General features: G+C 38.6%; 1 pseudogene; it reads right to left on the bottom strand.

The window, feature by feature from the left end:
• Window positions 1–828: 828 nt before the first annotated feature.
• Window positions 829–4,960, bottom strand: LOC137627037 (brachyurin-like; annotated as a pseudogene).
• Window positions 4,961–6,459: the final 1,499 nt, after the last annotated feature.

Here is a 6,459-nt window from a genome sequence, read left to right as displayed (position 1 = left end):
AATAGGGAGACGAAGTCTGACTTCACATTACCACGCGCTGGTTCACAGCAACAGTTTCAGTCGCTCACAGGCCTAGGGCTTTAGCGGCGTTGTATAGCCACACTTTAACTTGACTTTTTCAGTCATTATCCCATTTGAATAGGAAAAGGACAGTATGTGATCTGAAATGTAGTGGTTTTCACCATGCTTTACATATTTCTTTATCTGAGTAGTAAGAAATCAACTGTATTATGCTGAAAGCAGCCATCCCCAATAAGGATACTTCCCAAAAGTGTTTACGCTTGAACCAGGGGAGCCGTTGCCATGGTAACTGATGTCACGACTTCGACTCCCTTTTTGGTTCTGCGTACCAAAGGGCCTCTGTACGCATGGTCTTTCTGTGCACTTATATCTATGTACTTTCGTACTGCACAAAACATTGTTTTACCAAATCCAAGGGGTTTCGTGAATGCATGGGTAAAATTGGCAGAGTATTGTAGGCCTACACCTAACAAGATTAAGAACAATTGATATAGGCAGTTGCTCTCCATTGTTTTATCCAAATCCAAAGGGTTTGGTGAATGCAGTGGTGAAATTGGCAGGGTTTAGTGCCCCTAGCAATATTAAAAACGACTAATAAAGGCAGTTAAAGTATATTGCTCTCAGCTCAGTGAGTCTGCAAAATTGTCTTGTCCAATATTTTGGTGGTGCGATTGTGCGTTTTTCAAAATACAGATCTCTAAGTCCTTAGGCTTTGGATAGTGGATAGTTACCTTTCTCATCTGGCCAGTCAGCATGTTTGCTTTTAAATCGTCTTACTCATAATCCGGTAAAAGTGAAATCCATAAGTACCTAGAGTATTTAATGAAATCTATTGAACAAAAAATGCAAAGCAGGCTGGTGTTCATCGCTATACTTCCCAAAACGGCTAGTTTTGTATCCCAGTTGTCTCTCGTATCCAATCCACAAAGTCATAGATTCTGGTGTAGACCTCGGCTCCACCAGATTCGCATCCGGCCCCAGAGTAGAAGGAAGCGATGCCGTGGACGGAGCCGTCTCTGTGTAGTCCGCCTCCGAAGTCACCCTTGAATCGAAAATAAAACTGGGTTAAATCGGCTTCTAATAATCTTTCTTGATATTTCGTCTTTACTGAGATGTTTCAGATCCTTTGTAAGTTACAGGTGACAAGTACGACAAGAAGTTTTCTGTCTTGAGATGCTAAATAAATTGTTTAATATAAAGATCTTCAGAGATCATTTCCTTCAAGGTCCGAGATCATTCCATTCTTTCGCTCTTTCAGTTTGGTTTTATATTGAAAAGTTTCTTCAAACATTATCTCTTCATAGATACTTGGCAGCTTTAACAATACAGTACATAACAGTAGTTCGAAGAAAAATTTATATGATTAGGTTTGGGTTACTGGGCTGTCACTTAGCTGACAGCAAACAGCAGTTAGCGAGATCATTAGTTGCTATTTACCTGACAGAAGGGGGCACTTCCCGTGTTGGTCATCACGCAGACAGTCTTTGGGTACCTCTGTCCGTAATACGTGTCGCACTCAAGGTTGTCGTTTATGGTGACGTCGCCTTCCCTCAAGACATCTGAATAGGAAGGATCGGCTGCAACGGAACAAGGCACTGCATTTAAAGGCCACTCATGAATGGCAGGAGCAAGGGACAGTGACAATGCCCTAACTAGAAGGACAATGCCCTTGATAATGACCATATATACATATGATCACCTTCAAAGCTAGGACCAGGGAGGGTTAGGTAATGGCTGCTGATGACTCAGCAGGTAGACCTATATGGGCCCCTAAAACCCCATCCCTAGCTCATGAGGATGGTGAGGACCGTTAAGTTGCAGACACTACTACGCTACTACAAAACTCTTGAGCTTGAGTGGGACTCGAATCCCAGTCCGACGAACATATTTACTAGCCATCAAAGGAGATTTAAGCTGGTCAATACCCCAGGACTCTGTTTAATTCTTGTTGAGGTGAACACAAATTGGATTTGGGGAAGCTATGTGATACGTAACTTAGTCTGCCTAGTAAAAGATGAAATTTGATCCTGACGTTAAAGTCCACCATACAAAAATCCCCCGTTCTCTCCCAAAGCGAGAACCAGGGAGGACCAGGCACTGACTGCTGATGACTCAGGGATAGTATAGTGACGTTAACCAGTGGATTGTATGAAGGCATGAGCTGGGTTTGAGCCCGAGACCCGCAGAGAGAGACAGCGAGCGACCAATGATCTCGCAGCATAGCTACTACACTCTTGGAACTTACAGTGAAGGTTTTCGGTATCCGATTTCAGCACTTATTGAATTTCTCTATTCGAGTTATATTCTATCTCGGCACAAACTCAGCATTGTTCAATTGTAATCTGATTTGAGAACCCATCATTGCAACAATTATTATTTACATGATAATACTTTGACGTAAGAAAATGAAAACAAAACTAAATTAAATAATCAACAGACCTTAAGAGTCTTTCGTCAGTGGTAATAGTTACCAGTTAGGCCATATAAGTAAAATAAGGGAGACAAATAATAATGAAAATACAGTAAAACCACCAGAGAGATTTGTGACCAATCCTGAACTCACCAATAGACGAGAAACAAGACAAAAACATAATCCTGAACTAAGCATATGCGGCTAATATGCAGTTCTGAACTCCACTCTATGTAAAACTCCATAGCAATACTATCCAGAAATCTACATTAAACAAAATGAAATATGAAAGAAATACATTCCTAAACTGCATAAAATATGAGAAACATGACAAAAATTGTAACCCTAAATACAACAGTGAACATTTACTTAAATAAGAAACATTACTCAAGCATAGTCCTGAACTCCACGTTTAGTTAGATATAGGACAATAATCATGATACCAATAACAACAGCAATCACAATAATAATAATAATAATAATAATAATAATAATAATAATAATAACAATAACAATATGTTCTTCCCACCTTCACTTGTCTGGCCCCATCCTGTCAGAACGGCAGTCGCGGCCTGGTTTGATGTCGTAGGTAGGAAGAGGAGCAGCCTGAATAGCATCTACAGGAAGACCAAATAACGTAAATAAGCGTTCTCGAGATTTGAATCTTTATAATAAACAACAATACAGAAGGGTATAATAATCAAAAGAAACTAAGCTTGAAATGTATACTAATGTGCCTATTAGCTCGGATCGTCCTCTTCGTGTAATGAAGAAGCATCTTCTGTTGCCGCAGAGACTTTCTCCTACTATGGGCATACAGAAATACCTACGTAACAGATATAAATGTTACCTAAAAACCATCTTGTACAAGTTAATGGTGTACCTTCAGAAACACAACCTATATACTGGATATACAGAACAAGAACTGTACCTGTCGTTCCTAGTGACATAGACAACCAAATATTCTTTCGTAACTCTGATCCAAAGGAATGTAGGTTAACGTCATCATCGGGCTACTTTATAGAAAGACGTTGACTTGAATTCCAAGCGAGAGAGAAATCCGAATTACCTGTGAACTGAATCTTCTCTGGCAACTTAATCAGGGCTATGTCGTTTGCCGAAGTACATCGGGTGGACAGTTACTCGTTGATGTGGAATTCCGTGGATGTCATCTTGACCTGTTCGGGTTCTTCCATCTTCAGGTTATGCGCTCCAAAAGGTCATCGTGGCTTCGTCAGCACTGAAAAATAAACAGGCTGTTACTGAAAAAAATTTTGACTAAACTTTAGTCGTCTTTTTCTTGTTCTGATGATTGCTCAGACCTTTTCTCCGTACCGTGGATTTTTGACAAAATGTCATAGCTCCCAATTATCAATCTCTCAGCCTCACCAGTTACTTAACTGCAACATAACTGTTGGTGCACTTCATACCTACAGTTCAATTACAAATTAAATCTCTGTAACCTATACAAAAATTTTGTATATAAGCAAATTTCATAATAAAATGCCTATGTAACTGTTTAAAACCTGTGCATATGTTCACACTTAACTCCAAATACACACCACGTTTTCTTACATATACCTGTTCGTGCATACATTCTAAGTCATACAAATGCATCCTTTATACCTGTTTACTTGCGTACACATCAACTAAATGGCTTAAATAATCTATGTGTCATAATGTAGCCTACACACTAAATATCATATATGCACAAACACCGCTAAATACCATCAATGCTCCGCTGTTTTACCTAATGTGTATCTTTGTCCAAGAAAGTAACGCAGCCCCCAACTTACCTTGCTAAGCACTGGGCAATCGTCACAAACCCACTCGTCAGAGATCAGGAAGCCCTGACAACAAACGCCCCAGGCGTCGATGTGGACCACGGTACGGGTAGGAGTGGGGCACTACCTCTCGGGCCTCCAATCACACCGGGAAGAGGTCCTGAGGGAATAACAATTCAGTTACAGATCAGTTACGGTCGTCACGAGAGAGACAACCTACGACTTACGAGTCATTCGGCAAAGGACGATAGTCATGGCACGCGTAGATGACAGATCATTCTCTTGCACTATGCCGGCTCTCTGGCCCTATTACAACCAACTGACAATAGCAACAGAATCCTCCTCGTCGCTCTTTTTGTTCCATCTCTATCCCAGTTGTAGAATTGAACTTCAGTATTGGTAGACATGCACTACTCTCTTGTAACTCATCTATGCTCTAGAATAAGTCTCACAGCACATAGAAACTCCAGTTTCTCGTGAATAAGGGGCGGGAAATTCCCACAGATTCCATACCTTCAAAAAAGTTAAATACAACCCAAATATAGAACGAATATCAACTCATCTGCCGTTCCATCTCATGCGTACTTTACATTACTTAGACAATAAACGCATTAGTAATAAGAGTAGAAAATACCAAACTAACTCAATAACAGCACAAAATAATGGACAAAATAACAATTACTTAAGAGTAATGCAAACAGCTTCTACTCACTTTTGCCATGATCAATCGGTTGTCCCAAGCCATGTGGCCTTATGTTGGCATTCTGAAAAAGAAAAAAAATAATAATTATAGATTCTATAGGATATACATGGTAGACTTATACACGTTGAATATAGATATGCAAGTACCAATATATATAATTGAAATCAAGAGGTACGGAATGCTAAAAGTCTTTGAGTCCGGACAAGGAATGAAACTATTTGTGTGTGGGGTTTTTTTAAGTCAACAAGACATCTTATCTTCTCTAAATCCTAGTATTTCTGATGTCTTTCAACTGAAAACCTTGAAATTCCAAAGGAAATTAATGAATAAATTCCTTTCCCATGAGGGAATCGACCTTAAACTTGTTAGAAGATTGAGAGTAGCCATTACCCACAACACGAAAATTAAAAATCTTTCTCAAACCGGGTATACGCAATTCCATCAAATTCAGCCAATTATTCAGATGGTTTAACCCTAAGGATTGATTTACTTTGCCTCTATTAAAAAATAGTCTTGAATTTGTCAGGTAAATGAACTTAACCCTGCTGGTGGTGTAGTGAGTTAGTACTGACTTTTTATGAACCAGCTTGAGTCAAAGAAATTTATATACAAGAGTAAACAGAGTTTTCAGACTTCCTCCGCTAATGAAGATTGTCCAACATTCTATTCAAGTCTACGGACCAAGCTCTCCCTATTTCATAGGTTGACCTTGAATGAATCTACTCTATAATAATAACTAGCGAAACCCGTGTAAATTACACAAAATACTTTCAGTACTAATCATCTTGTTCCTAACCTATACATGTTTGAATAAAATGTCCCAAGATTAATCTTATAAAACTAGGTTATGGAAATTAATAGAACTCAATTTTTGTCTAATATTTAAAAACAAAGTCAGGTGCTAAAGACAAAATTGGAAAAACTATATAAGATGTGTTTTGGTTAAGAAATCAAGTCTAACATGGAATTTGTAAGAGTATACCATGAATTATTTCCGTTTTCCTTTAAAGTGGGAATTTGTAAGAGTATACCATGAAATTATTTCCGTTTTCTTTAAAGCATGACACAAAAAATAAATAAAACACATGCTATCGTATTCATATACAGTATAGATAATAACCATAATCGCAATCTTGATTCGGGTCACCTACAAAGTTTACTGGCTTCTTTCAGAGCATCGTACTACACGTTGATAAAAATTTGGTGATAATCCAGCGAGAAGTTTTGACCTAATCCTGCTAACCGACAAGCAAACAGGTAAATGAATAAGCAATGACTTAAAGAGTCCAGGCAATGATCTAGAGTAACAAGAAGGAGTAGATTTCATTATTTTATCATACATCCAACTCTCTCCCCACTTTAGACCATGCTAGCAGGTTACACAGGCTCATCTTGCTACCAAAAAATGTACACCAAGCAGACGATATTTTCTAACTCTACCAGCTGAAAGCTTAAATCTACAGTACTACATTAGTTTAGAAATTCAATTTTGTTATCAGTGTAGAAATAAAATGCTTGTTTTTGTAATAGGAGGCCTATAG

The sequence above is a fragment of the Palaemon carinicauda genome, chromosome 34, assembly GCF_036898095.1.
Source record: "Palaemon carinicauda isolate YSFRI2023 chromosome 34, ASM3689809v2, whole genome shotgun sequence".
NCBI lineage: Eukaryota > Metazoa > Arthropoda > Malacostraca > Decapoda > Palaemonidae > Palaemon > Palaemon carinicauda.
This window is presented reverse-complemented; position numbering and strand designations above follow the sequence as displayed.